At 44.4% G+C, this 12,944-nt stretch overlaps 1 protein-coding gene across 2 annotated transcripts in view; it reads right to left on the bottom strand.

Moving 5' to 3' along the window:
* FANCC (FA complementation group C) overlaps positions 1 to 12,337 on the bottom strand; it is a 164,267-nt gene extending 151,930 nt beyond the window's left edge. For both annotated transcript variants that reach the window (XM_090038613.1, XM_090038612.1), the window contains exon 1: positions 12,267 to 12,337. The gene's annotated coding sequence lies outside the window, so the exon portion shown is untranslated. The remainder of the gene's footprint in view (positions 1 to 12,266) is intronic.
* Positions 12,338 to 12,944: the final 607 nt, after the last annotated feature.

The following is a 12,944-nucleotide window of genomic DNA, read 5'->3' as shown; positions in this document are numbered from 1 at the left end:
CTATAAAACATTTTCCCTGTTCACAAATTAGGAAATTCTTTAGTGCTGGATAAGTCAATCATTTTGAACTGTGCAGGATACATTAAAATGAGCCTTGTGAAAGACCTGGGGGTGATCTGTAATAATTTATGAATATCATATATAAGCTGGCCACTGGGATAGGAACTATAACTATATTTGATTATTTGATGGTTTACTGTATGCATGTATTGGTTTAGTTTAATAAGAAGGGCTGTGGGAAAACACATAAGAAGGCAAACAAATTAGGAAGGTTCCAAAGAAGCAGCCTCCCAGTAAACAAGTCAGGAAGCATTAAGAGACAATGCCTGAGTTATTAGTCATGCAGATGCTACTTCCAAGCTTCTGCCAAATTACAAGACTTGTTTTGAAAGGGAACCAACAGATATAAGGAATTTAAAACCATTAAAAAAATACTCTCTGTCCACAGCTTGGAAATCACTTTCTGGAAGACCTTTATTCAAAACAGACCAACATAGCATATTTACGCAAATCCAAGATAAGGCCCCTTTCCACAAACATTTCGGGGGGGGGAAAAAAAACCTCATTTTAGATTTGCATACTGGCCCAGGGCAGGTGGCAGGCCAGCTCCCGCCTCAGCCCCAGACTCAGAGTTGAAGCTGGAGCTGAGCCACTGCTCACCCCAAGCTGAGGTGGCTTGTGCAGCAAGAGAGAGGGCACATAACCAGAAGTGTATCGGGGAGACTGTGCGGTGGGGAGGGAGAAAGAACGTGGGGGAGACCACGCAGCTACTCTATGACAAGTAAGCTTGACAGGATTCACTTTTTATTGGCAAATGTTGATAAGCGGGCAGGGAGAGCTGCAGGCTTCATGGGGCAGATGCTGCTGCAGCTGCAGGTTTCCTTGCCAGGGAGCTGGACAGGCAGTGACTGCCACAGGACAAAGGAAAGTGGTGCCATGCATGGGGGCAGAGTAACAGGCTGAAAGCCAGATAGTACACAACTTCCCCTGTGCCTACTGTTTGCTAGGCTGGAGGAGAAAGCAGGCTGTTTGTTTGTGCATATATGTGTGCGTATGTGCACATGCACCCCTCACCCTTAAGTTCATGCAATACTGAAAATTTAAATTGAAATAAATGCTTAAAAATAAACATTGATTTTAGCCATCAAAATTATTAGAAAATAAAAATTGAATTCTGCCAAACCACAAGAAGGTGCTAGCAAATAAACACATGCTAAGTTTGCACAAACTAACCAGCATGCTTAATGTGCCTTAAACAGCACTTTTAACATTGAAATGGATGGAAGAAAGCAAATGGCTTGCACTCTTCACACAGTTAAAATGACTGCTTGAGTTAGCTGTGGGCATCATAAACAGCTTTGTCTGTGGTTGTCTATAAAAATTGGTGGGTAAGTATCTGCTTAAAAAGATATCTGCCAGAACAACCTATCATGAAGATTCTCAAGGTAGGAATTGGACCTCCATTCACCAGGTTTCAACACCATTCAACCTGAGCACTGGCTTCATGGCTAAAACAATGTTCTGTTATGCAGTAAACTGAATCTAGCAGTGAAATGCTACAATATGTCTCCTCTAAAACATCAGAAACAAATGGCTTCTATCAAGTTAATCATGATTCACATTAAACAAGAGGAGAATCCCAGCCCAAATCCTTCAGCACAAGTATGTGAACACAAGATAAGATACTGTTTACTGATACTGAAATGCATATCTATACCAAGACAGTCCCCATGGCCTTCTTCCTGCTTATACTAAGTGAATTCTTTTTCTCTGGTGATAAGCTCCACTCTGACAATACTTTGGAATCCATTTTTTTAAAAAAAGCTTTTGATGTTAATATTATGCCACCATCTAAGTACTCGTAAGCACTCAAAGAACTTAATAAAAAAAAGTCAGCCTGTAACAAGTGAGACAGAGAAAGATAAATCAATTTCCCACGCTCACCCATGAAAAAGTCAGAAGTAGTACCCCGCTCCAGCAGGACACTCCAGTACTCTAGCCATTAGACTCCACACTCAGGAAAGAACACACTACTCAACCCAAGTAACATAGGCTCAATAAATCAGGATAGTTGCAATGATGAAAGGCAACACATTGAATCAATAGGTATTTCATAACAGAAGTGATAACATGACACACCTGACAAAGATAATAATACCCTTCAAAGAAATTCCAGAAAGAGCCCAAAGCATCACTCACAAGGGCCTAAGGGAAAAGTGTGCATTTGTACAAATTGAGACTGTGAAATTATGTTTAAAAAAAAAAGGGATCAATGTAGGCGACAGGACCAGAAGCAACAGTCTCAAGCTGAAGCAGGGGAAATTTAGTCTGGCGATTAGGAGGAACTTTCTGATTTTGAAGGTAATCAGGCATTAGAAAAGGCTACCTGGAGAAGTTGTGATATACCCACCCTTGGAAACTTTCAAAAGCAAGTTAGACACTTTGGCTGAAATGGTTTAGTCAGGCATGATCCTGATTTGGGTAGGGGTTTGGACTAGATGACATTACGAGGTCCCTTCCAGCCCTACTTTTCTATGATCCTATAATCAATGTAAAACGAGATTACATTGACAAATTAAATCATGCATTGCACTAGCTAGCACATTGTTGTAGCTTCTCAATCAAGGTACTTTGAGATCCTTTCAAAGGTACTGCAGGGTGCCATGCAATGTTAGCACTGGTTAGGTACGCAAATATGATTCACAAGATAAACCCAGATATTCTGCCCTGTGATGGTCTTTCTGAATTGTCTGCAACAGAAGAATTGCTCTATTCATTTTCTATAGTGAAAAAAAGAAAGAGTGAAAACTAAGAGGTGGCATTTTCTAAGGTGTCCTTGAGGACTGAGAACCATTTGTTGTAAGAGAATCTTCCCAATCTTCAATAATGTTCATTCTTCTGTTCAACTATTATCCCACTCATCTACTAAAAAAAATCTAAATTAAAAAGGTTTAATTTATAACATTAAGTCCACCCACATGCAGCATATGGGTTAATTCTGCTACAAAATAAAAATAACTTTCCATGGCATCCCAAAGCAAAATTTATATTTGCCCTCTTTTTTATGTAGATCCTCCTACCTCGTGGGTTTATTTATAAGATTTCATAACACTTCTTGGCAATTTGTGCCAGTTCATTACTTCTTTTCAATGAAAGAGATGTTTTTTCCTTGGATTTCATAAAAGAATGCCTTTACAGCAAAAGAAATACCTGCCATTCACAGAGTCCCTACACATACTGCTCCAATATTAGACTTTATCTTCCACTTAGTTTAAGACTGGGCATATAATGGTTACCTTCAAATGAATGCAATATTGATTTTAGAAGTGTTAAATTAATTACTTTCATGTAGGCTCTGTTGCAGTGCTTTAAATGTACTAATATGAACTATTATATTTACATTATTATTGGTCAGACTTTTTCCTTTTCTGGTTATAAACAAATGGTGAACAATTTAAGAGAATAAAGCTATAAAGGCTTTCATTTGTCTTCATTATCACTTTTTTTTTTGCATGAAAACAATATTCTAGTAAGATGAGCTTACTAAGGAAAAGTAATTCAAGAATGTTATTGTTACTAAAATTACACTATTCAGAGGTTAGTGTTCAGAACTCTGTGCATGTTTACAATGACTAGAAATCTTATGTTCTTTTGTTCCAACTTATTTTTGAAAAATCAAACAATTTTAAGTGATCACAGAGAGAGTTGGGGCAACGGATATTAAATGTTTACTTTCCTGTTTGCTAACACTGCAATTGCTTCATTTTGCCAAAGTCAAATATATGTAGAACCTCACGGTTTGTTTTGTTTGGGGGGGAGGGTTGTTTTTTGGGGGGCAGGGGAGAAGGCATGGGGGAATTTAAAAAAAGCCTTCACAACAAAGATGCACTATGATGACAGAAAAGGAAACCTGTCATAGTTATTTGTTTATAACATCTGAAATAGATAGTGGTAGCTATTTAAGTAAGAACTATCTCCCTAAAATCAGAAATACTGATTTCATCACTTTTTTATTTCAGTTTTTCTGTCCCAGAAGTTGCCTTTACTTTTTGGTATTATATGCAAAATAAAATTTGTTCTTAATGTAAAGTATTGGAGCTTTCCCCATTACCCTGCTTACCACAGATTTTACAACGCTACTGTTGAAGTAAAGCTAAAACTGGGTAGTTCTGGTATTCTAATAGAAGGGAGCTCCTAATGAATTTAGGTCAGCCGATGATATATGAGAACTTCTGATACATAATATAAGAACAAAATATTAGATAGTGGTATGTCTCTTGGCCCAGATTTCTTGTAGGCTCTTGTATGTCAATTTAGCTGTACATTATGATTTAGTTATTATAGTCACTGTTTAGAATATTTCAACACAGTCACATAGTTAATCTAGATTTGTAAAATAAACATGCCTAGCAAGTCCAGTAGGAGGGAGGAAAGATAGCTTTGCAGCTAAGGCACAGGTCTGGCAGTCAGAAGACTTGAGTCTGAGGCCCAGTTCTGACAAAGCCCTCCTGTCTGATACTAGGCAAGTCATTTGATTTTCATCTGCCTGGTTTGTTCCTCCTCTACGAACAGGTCAATACCAATTTACCTCACAGGAATCTTGCAAAGCGTGATTTATTAAATCTAACATCTATATATTAAGCTCTATACTCAATGCATATCTTTGTTACTATAGCAAATCTTGATGTATTTACAAGCAAAAAGTTTCCTCCCCAACATTCCTTAATTCAGGGGTGTCAAATTCACCCCGGATCAGATCCAGGCTGCAGAGCTCCTCCAGTGTAAGATCTGTAGAGCCAGCAGCATCTGCAATGGGTCTGGGCCCAGGGGCAGGAAGCAGCACAAGTCAGGCATTGAAAAGCAGTACGGGACCAGGCAACCATGCTTGTGTGAGCGCAGGTGGCAGCAGGGCAAGTGAAGGCTGTATCTGCACAGCCTACTCCCTGCTGCCAATGGCCATGTCCCTCAGGATATGAGGACCCTGAATTCTGGTATAGCCATGATCCAGTGACCCTACGTTCCCCCCCACCTAACTTCAGGTAGCTGGCTGGACTGCTAGCGGGTCAAATGAAACAGTTCTGTGGGCTTGGCTGTATGTTTGACACTCCTGCCTTAACTCCCCTGGGCTCTATGGATCGTCATCATCAACTGATCCACAAACCAAATTACTCCCTTCACTTACATCTATGCAACTCAACTGCCTTCAGTGACATCTGTGCAATCTATTTTGAGATTCCACAGTCGTAACTGAAGGAAAAAAACTGTGCCTTCAAGAATCTTTATCACTGCTGTTAGAAAAAAACACAGGTAAATTTAATTGTTAGAGCCTAGGAAGACTTTTGTAAGGCTTAAAACAAAAGCAACACTTTTATAAAAAATTAGTAAGATATGCTGAACATGGAAGTCTGCAGTGCATTATAAAATGTTACTTTTAAAAGAAAAGCCATGCCTTAACTCCTAAACTTCTTTCTGCCCACTTGCTTAACCATCCAGTCACAAATGTGAAATGCTAATAATATTCCAACCTTCTATATTAAACACGTCCTTGAAGAACAGTTTATAAAACATGAGGAAGATGAAAAGGACTAAGCACATATTACTATACAAGTGTGCTCAGTTAGAAGTAGTAACCATCCAGGCATAGCCATTCTCAAGTTAATATTATCTATATTGACAACTGAGAACTAAATAAACATTCGTGCTATGTAAACCCAGAGTATGTTTTTATTCTTTTTGCAACACATGCAAAGTGATTGGTCCTCATTAGAGAGAAACTGTTTGCCAAATTTCACTCAAAACTGTTTTGCATTCTTATAACTTAGAAGCAGATTATCCTCTCCCACCCCCTTTTTTTTTTCAAACAAGAGGCAGAAGGAAGGAATTTGCCACCATGTGAAATCTAAACATGTAAAGGTTCAGACTAGAAAGAATTTTTATCCCAAAACTACAAGTAAAAATATATAGAGAGATTTTTAACGTACAAGTAATCACTGTCTTCACTTCAGCAGCATTAATCCTAATGACAGCCATTTATACATTAACTAAAAAAAAGTCTACAAATATTTTCTTTGGTGAAATTTAAATTGTTTAATTTGAGAATTTACTCAATTTATTACAGCTGTTCTACTGTTATAAATATGGTAAGATCTTTACAGCCAGGCATTCTTTTGCACATGTTTTGTAGCAACCTGATCTAAAATATGTTATACTGATCAACATGAATTTGTTTGATGTCTCTCCAGAGCTATAAGTATGTATAACATACATACTTATAAGCTATAAGTTTTCTAAAATTAAAGTAGCATACAAATGCATCTTCTTGTAAATGTTGATTTATTGTAATCATTTCCAAGAGGCCACAAAACAGACTGGGCAACTCATTGTAAGGAAAACCATCACCTGAACTACAAATCAGCCTCTCTTCTGCCTTCTAAAAATGACTGCTCAGTCATAAACATAGCAGCATGCAATAATCAGTGGTAGGGTACAGAGACAGCACGTGTATGAAACCTGGACAAGAGAACTTGTAATATTTTGACCCAGAACCACATAATCTAAAGGAAAATCTCTATTTCAAGGATTGGTACTAGTAGGGTTTATAACCACTTCACACCCTAACCACTAGAAAGTGTGAGCTACAGATACATAGTAGATCTGTTTCCATCCTAAAGGTGGCAGCGGTGAACAAACATCCACTATATTACATAAAGATGGAGAAGGCACACATGAGACAGCAAGGACAGGAAAAACAAGCAAAAGAATAGGATGAAAGGCAGCATTAGAAACAGTCTGCCACCCATTCCAGAATTCACGTGACCGTAATGATTCTCTCAAGCTTCTCACAAGCTCTCAATATATTTAAAGGGTCCCAAATTTACCAGAGATAGCATCTATCACTATTTGGTTGTGACACAAGGTACTTTCCCATAAGACAATGAAAGGAAAGTGGCAACCCTAACAAAAAGTAAGAAAAATGTGAGGACAACACAAGGAATTAAATTCACAGAAAAGCTTTATAAAAAAGCACTAAAATTTGCCTTAAGTTGACTATACTTTATTCAGCCTAAAAAATCTATGTAAATATCTTTAACTAAAAACATTGTCTTGATATGCACATTGTTTCCAGGTTTAGCAAAAACAGGCCCTAATTGAAAGGTCATATATGAACTGCAGTTCTGGATTCAAACTTCAATGGTCCACAGAGCCAAACCCCGTGATTCAAACAACCCTGGTTTTAGAGGTTCAAAGTCCAAATTTACCTTATTTTTTGAAGGATGTAGAGAAGGAAAAGAGGGTGGATGTCTGGGAATTTTGACAATTTTTTTTGATAATGCTCCTTTGTTGAATTGTTTTTGAGCCAACTTCCAATTGTCAAAGGTGTAGGATGGTTATAAAAATGATGATGATAGTCTAATATCTCTGGCCAAAGACAGGGCAAAGAGTAATGGACTTAAATTGTATCAACAGAAATACAGGAAGAACTTCCTTACTGTAAGTGTAGTTAAGCAGTGGAGTAAATTACTTAAGAGAGGTTACAGAATCTCTAACTTAGGACTTTGCTGAGAGCAAGTTAAGCAAACAATTGTCTAGAATGATTTAGACAGGCATTGAACTAAATCAGTAGAGGACAACCTTATTTCCAGCTGTGCCACAAGTTAACGCCCACCTCTCTGCAAGTACCACTCGGGTCCCCCTCCCCTGCTTGATCTGCTGCTCTGCTTTGTGCTCCCTTCTCCATCCCCCTGACTAATCTGCTACTCTACTTTCTTCTACCTGCCCTATGTTCCACCCAGCCTGCCAAGTGCCACACATGGAGACTGCCAGTGGCACTTGTGGGACACATGCTGAAGGCTGGACTAGATGACTTCCTGAGGTACCTTCTAGCCTTACTATTTTATGATTCTAAACATAGGCAGAGTTCCAAAAGGACTGCATGCTTTCCTGCCACCGAACCTGGTGGACTGTTTCCTGGCTCTGTGGCTACAGTTCTGACCTGTAACATGGACTGCCCTTGAAGTGGGGACCCAAGGTGTTCAATTTCTTGAACTGGAGCCATGGGTCTGGAACAGCCTCAGCCTGACACAGGGCTCCCAGGGCTTCTGAGCTCCTAGCTTCCTGAGCCTATAGAACAGATCAATAATTGTGACGTGATGGTTATTTGGGTCACCCAACCGGTTTGGCCTTTGCCTGTATGAACAGCACCTGTTGTCACCATGATAGACCAGGTGACTTAGCACAACACTCTTATGAGCCACACTGGCTGGCTTTTGTGTGTGTCCTCCAGGGTCACCTGCTTTGTACGTTAGTACCATATTGTTCTAATTATTGAGTACCTTCAAGTATAAGTTGACTGCAACGATGGCTCTGTTTGAGTGGGAAAGGTCAATTTATTATCAGAATATGGTAACATTACAGGTTTCCCTTGATTTATATGGTACATGTTTTCCTGGAGAACACTGCATAAATGTAATTTGCAAAAAGTGAACCCACTTTATAACGTAAGAAATAGGGATAGGTTCCCAAGTCGGCTGCTCCCAGGGCCGCTCCAGCAGTGACTGCAGACAAGCGGGGCTCTGGGCAGTGCAGGGCATGGCACTCACCCCAGGTCCAGCTGCAGCAGCCCTAGGAGCTGCCAGCACCAGCTGCCTGCAGCCACTGAGCTGCACCGTGCCATGAATCCCCCAGGGCTCTGCCTGTCCCCATGCACCCCAGCTCCTGCTGCAGCTGGCCCGGGAGCAGCCAATGCCAGCTCCCTGTAGCCACTGGGCTGCACCATGCCCTGGGCCGTTTCCTGCTGGGCTGTCACATATATGAGCCATAATAATCATTTCAAAGACTTTACCAAGGATGGAGGTGAAACTGACTGGCCCGTAGCTGCCTGGATCCTCCTTCCTCCCCTTCTTGAAAATAGGGACCACATTGGCCCTTTTCCAGTCCTCTGGGACCTGGCCCATGTGCCACGAGTGCTCAAATATTCTTGCCAGGGGCTGTGCAATGACATCAGCCAGTGCCTTCAGTACCCTCAGATGGAGCTCTTCCGGGCCTGCCAACTTAAACGCATCCAGTCCTTCCAAGTGACTCTGCACCATCTCAGGGTTAACGCTTGTTGACCCTGGTGCAACACGAGGGCTGTTCAATGACATATGAAATGAAAATTCACATACATGATCTCCATATATGTATGGACGTGTCTCAGTTATAAGTCTCCTTTCCCCAACTTTGAAAGTAATTAACAGTAATGTAGGGATGCAACCGGGCACAAGGGCAGTTGTGACTTCCAGTTGGTGAGCGATCATGACTGCCAGCTGCAGCCACTTTTTTCACCTCCCCAATAGGCATCTTAAGTAGTTGCCCCATTCACTCCACTGAAGTTATGTCACTGGTCATTAACAATTCTGTTGGCATTTTCATGAAAAAGTTCAAAGATGAATTGCGCAAGGGGAATTAAATATCTTCTCCCACTTATAAAACAAATATGAAGCACAGTGGCAGTATGCAATACCTGTATGGCATCATAGTGTAACAAATACATATGGTGAAGTGATGTGGAGAGTGACAAGAGGGAGGAAGAATGGCCTAGTTGTAACCACTAAAAAGTGGATTCCCTGTCCTTCCACCAACAACTTATGGGACATGGAGCAATTCAGTCTACCTGTGAGACCCATGAAGGGTGCTTGTCATGAGTTTCAACAGGTTATGTGTAATTTTTAGTTCCTTTAGCACTGTGAACACCAACATTACACTGGTAGAGTGCAGGGGTGACCATAAGTAGCACAAGCAACTTCTGTCTGTGGCACGCAACAGACTAGGGGGGGACAGACAACACACCAGCAGATAAGGCAAGAAGCAGAAAACAGAGAAGCAGATTGTGCAGGGAGCACAGGCACTGGAAACAGAAAAGTAAATCAGGTAGAAAAAGGGGATTGGAGTGTCACTTGGGAAGGGGGTGAGGCTAACCTGTAGCATGCCTACCAAAAAGAGTGCTCCCCCTCCATCACCCCCACTTGTATAGTGGACACAGATGAATAACTAAACACTGAGAGTCACATTATAAATGTTACACTATAAACTTTACATGAAAAGTTGGGAGATACCAGACAATGTACCTCCCTGGTTCACCCTCACTGACTTCATTAGCAACAGGGAGAGGCTGGGTCTGTAACAGGACTGTCCAACTTCTAGACCACCAGGGACCACATGCCACATGAGCTGCTCAGCCTGCACCACCCCCCCCAGCCCAGACCCGACCCCCTGCCTGCCATGTGCACAGCACCATTCCCCACCCTGTCCAGGCACACCATGCAGGCAACTCCCCTACTCTGCTACTGCACAGGCACCCACACCCTCCTGCTGCAGCACTCCACCCCTAGGAGCAGGGGCAAGTGCATCATACACACAAGGGACTACAGGCCTGGGCTCACAAAGGAACTGCTAGCCCCCTTTGTTGTTAGAATGGGCTATTAAGTGTATGACAGCTGAATACTTGCGACAACTAAAATGAAAACAGGGATGGGGGGGGGCAAAAGTTTTGCCCTGCTCTGAGCGGGGGACACCAAGCAAAGTGCACTGGCTAGTGCCCCTTGAATTAGTCCAAGCTAGCGGACACCACCCAGAGAAGGGGCTGTAGGCTTTGCCCAGAGATGTGCGGGGAGGAAAAACAGGCCTATTTGTGGTGTCACGGTACACTGGGCCTATGCCCACCAGGAAAACTTAAGCCTCCCTTAATTGAGGAGACTTCTGGAGACACGACAAGTGATGGGACAGTGTGAAAACAGGGATGAAAGTGGGGGAACCAAAGGTTATAATGAGGGAACACAGAGCAGAACACACCGCGTGTGTGACAGCATGCATGGCCCCTTGAACAGGTCCAGCTCTGGCCAGAAACGTGTGTGGAGGAGGAACAGGAAATGGTCACAGTCACCAGGGGCCTCTCTGGCCAGAGCCTCCTTCCTCCAGATAAGATGACAAGCTTGGCCAGAGCCAGGAGGAGGTTGCCAAGGGGGTCATGGGCCTTGGTGGGGCCATGGACAAGGAGTGCATGAATGAAAAGGTGCAGGGGGACATGCCCCTGGATCTCCATGGGAGGATACCGAGGAGGCAGTGGACAGGCTGCACTGTAGGCAGGCATGCGCCAGTCTCCAGCTACTGTCAGAAGGGGGCATATGGGGGCGGGTCTATTTGTCACTCCCCCAGGGGACCATGGGCCTGAGCCCACAGAGAAACTGCTAGTGCCCTCCATTGTTATAAGGGGCTACTGAAGTGTGACAACTGAATACTTGGAGTAATGAAAGCTGAAACAGGGACATGGAGGGCAAAAGCTAATAAGTTGCTCAGAGTGGGGGAGGGAGGGGGAACAGTGACCAGAGTCCACAGCCCCCTGAACAAGTCCAAGGAGCAAATGGATGCCACCTAGAGCAGTGGTTTTCCACCTTTTTTTATTACAGACCCCTAAAACATTTTGAACGGAGGTGCAGACCCTTCTGAATTGTAAGAGTACATATTCACTTTTGATCTTTCAGTCATCTTTCATGGACGCTTTAGACATAGTCTGCAGACCTCAGAGGGTTTGTGGAAAACGCTGGCCTAGAGAAACTTAACGCAGAGACACGTGGGAAACAGGGACAGGCCTATTCGTGCCCAGGCCCACTAGGAACGCTTACATCCTACCTTAACTGGGGAAGTTACTGGAGATGCAACAGCTGATTTCACGGGACAAAAAACTGAAAACAGGGACAAGGACAGGGACAGGAGCCAGAGGTCAATGTGTGCTCCGAGAGGGGACACCAAGCCAAGTGTCCCAGACAACTGCCACGGCCCCTCAAGCGAGTCCAAGGAGCTAGTGGACACTCCCCAGAGAAACTGCCTGGAGACATGGACGAGGGACAGAAAACTGGCCCCACAGTCCCCAAGGGACTAGAGCCTCCTTCCTGTCAGAGAAGATGGTGAGCTGGGCCAAAGCCAGGAGGGTGTCGCCCGCCGGTCATAGGGGGGCGCATGAACCAAAAGGTGTGGGAGATGCACCCCAGGACCTCCTGGGAAGGCTGCTGAGGAGGTGGGGCAGGGGCTGCACTGCAGGCAGGTGTGTGTCAGGGACTCCCCCTGCTGGCAGAGGGGGGCGCGGGGGATGGAGGCAGTGAGCCAGAGCAAGCGGGGTGCAACGCGAGCGGGGGGGGGACATTCGTCAACGGCCCCGAGGGGAAGGGAGGGGGAAACTCCGCCTCGGGGCACAGGGCAGCCGCTCCGACCCCTCCCCCGCCGCCTCTTACCCGGCGCCCGGGACTCGCGCGGCCGCCGTCCAATTTTCGCGCGCTCTGTGCTGGGCTGCCGCTGACGTCACACGTGCCCTCAGCTACCCTAGTGCGCCTGCGCCCCGAGCCTGTGCGCAGGGCGGGGAGGGATGCGAGGATCCGGCGCATGTCGGTGGTGGGAAGAGCAGGTCTGGGGTGTTGTTGTTGCGTTTCAGAAGCCGCTGGCCTCCTGCCGTGCCACCGTCACCGCACTACGGGCGCTCGGGGCTGCTTCAGACCCTGGGCTCTCTTTCAGAGCCGGGGTCACTGCAGTGATCCCGCAGCTCCCCGAGCCAGCGGATTCCCTCGCGGAGCTGGTGCCTCGGTTGTGGAGGAACAGGGGTGGCCAAGGGGTGCAGCACGTCGGCCTGGGAGCAGAAAGCAGAGCAGCAGCTGTGGCAGGGCTGGGAGCAGAAAGCAGCAGATACAGCAAGGAGCACAGAGCTAGGAGCAAAAAGCAGCAGTGGATTGGGCTGGGAGCAGAACACTGCAGTAGATCGGGCAGGGAGCACTGGGCTGAGGGCAGAATGCAGCAGTGGATCAGGCAGGGAGTCCCAGAGAAGTCAGGCCATGGATGAGAAGGGACCTCCATCTCAGCCATCCCCCAGCCTGCAGTAGGATCGTGGCTATCCAAATTATTCCATACAATCCATAATC

The sequence above is a fragment of the Crocodylus siamensis genome, chromosome 3 (assembly GCF_052110815.1).
Source record: "Crocodylus siamensis isolate JL-2025a chromosome 3, ASM5211081v1, whole genome shotgun sequence".
Lineage (NCBI taxonomy): Eukaryota > Metazoa > Chordata > Crocodylia > Crocodylidae > Crocodylus > Crocodylus siamensis.
The sequence above is the reverse complement of the archived record's forward strand: the minus strand, read 5'-3'. Positions and strand labels throughout refer to the sequence as shown.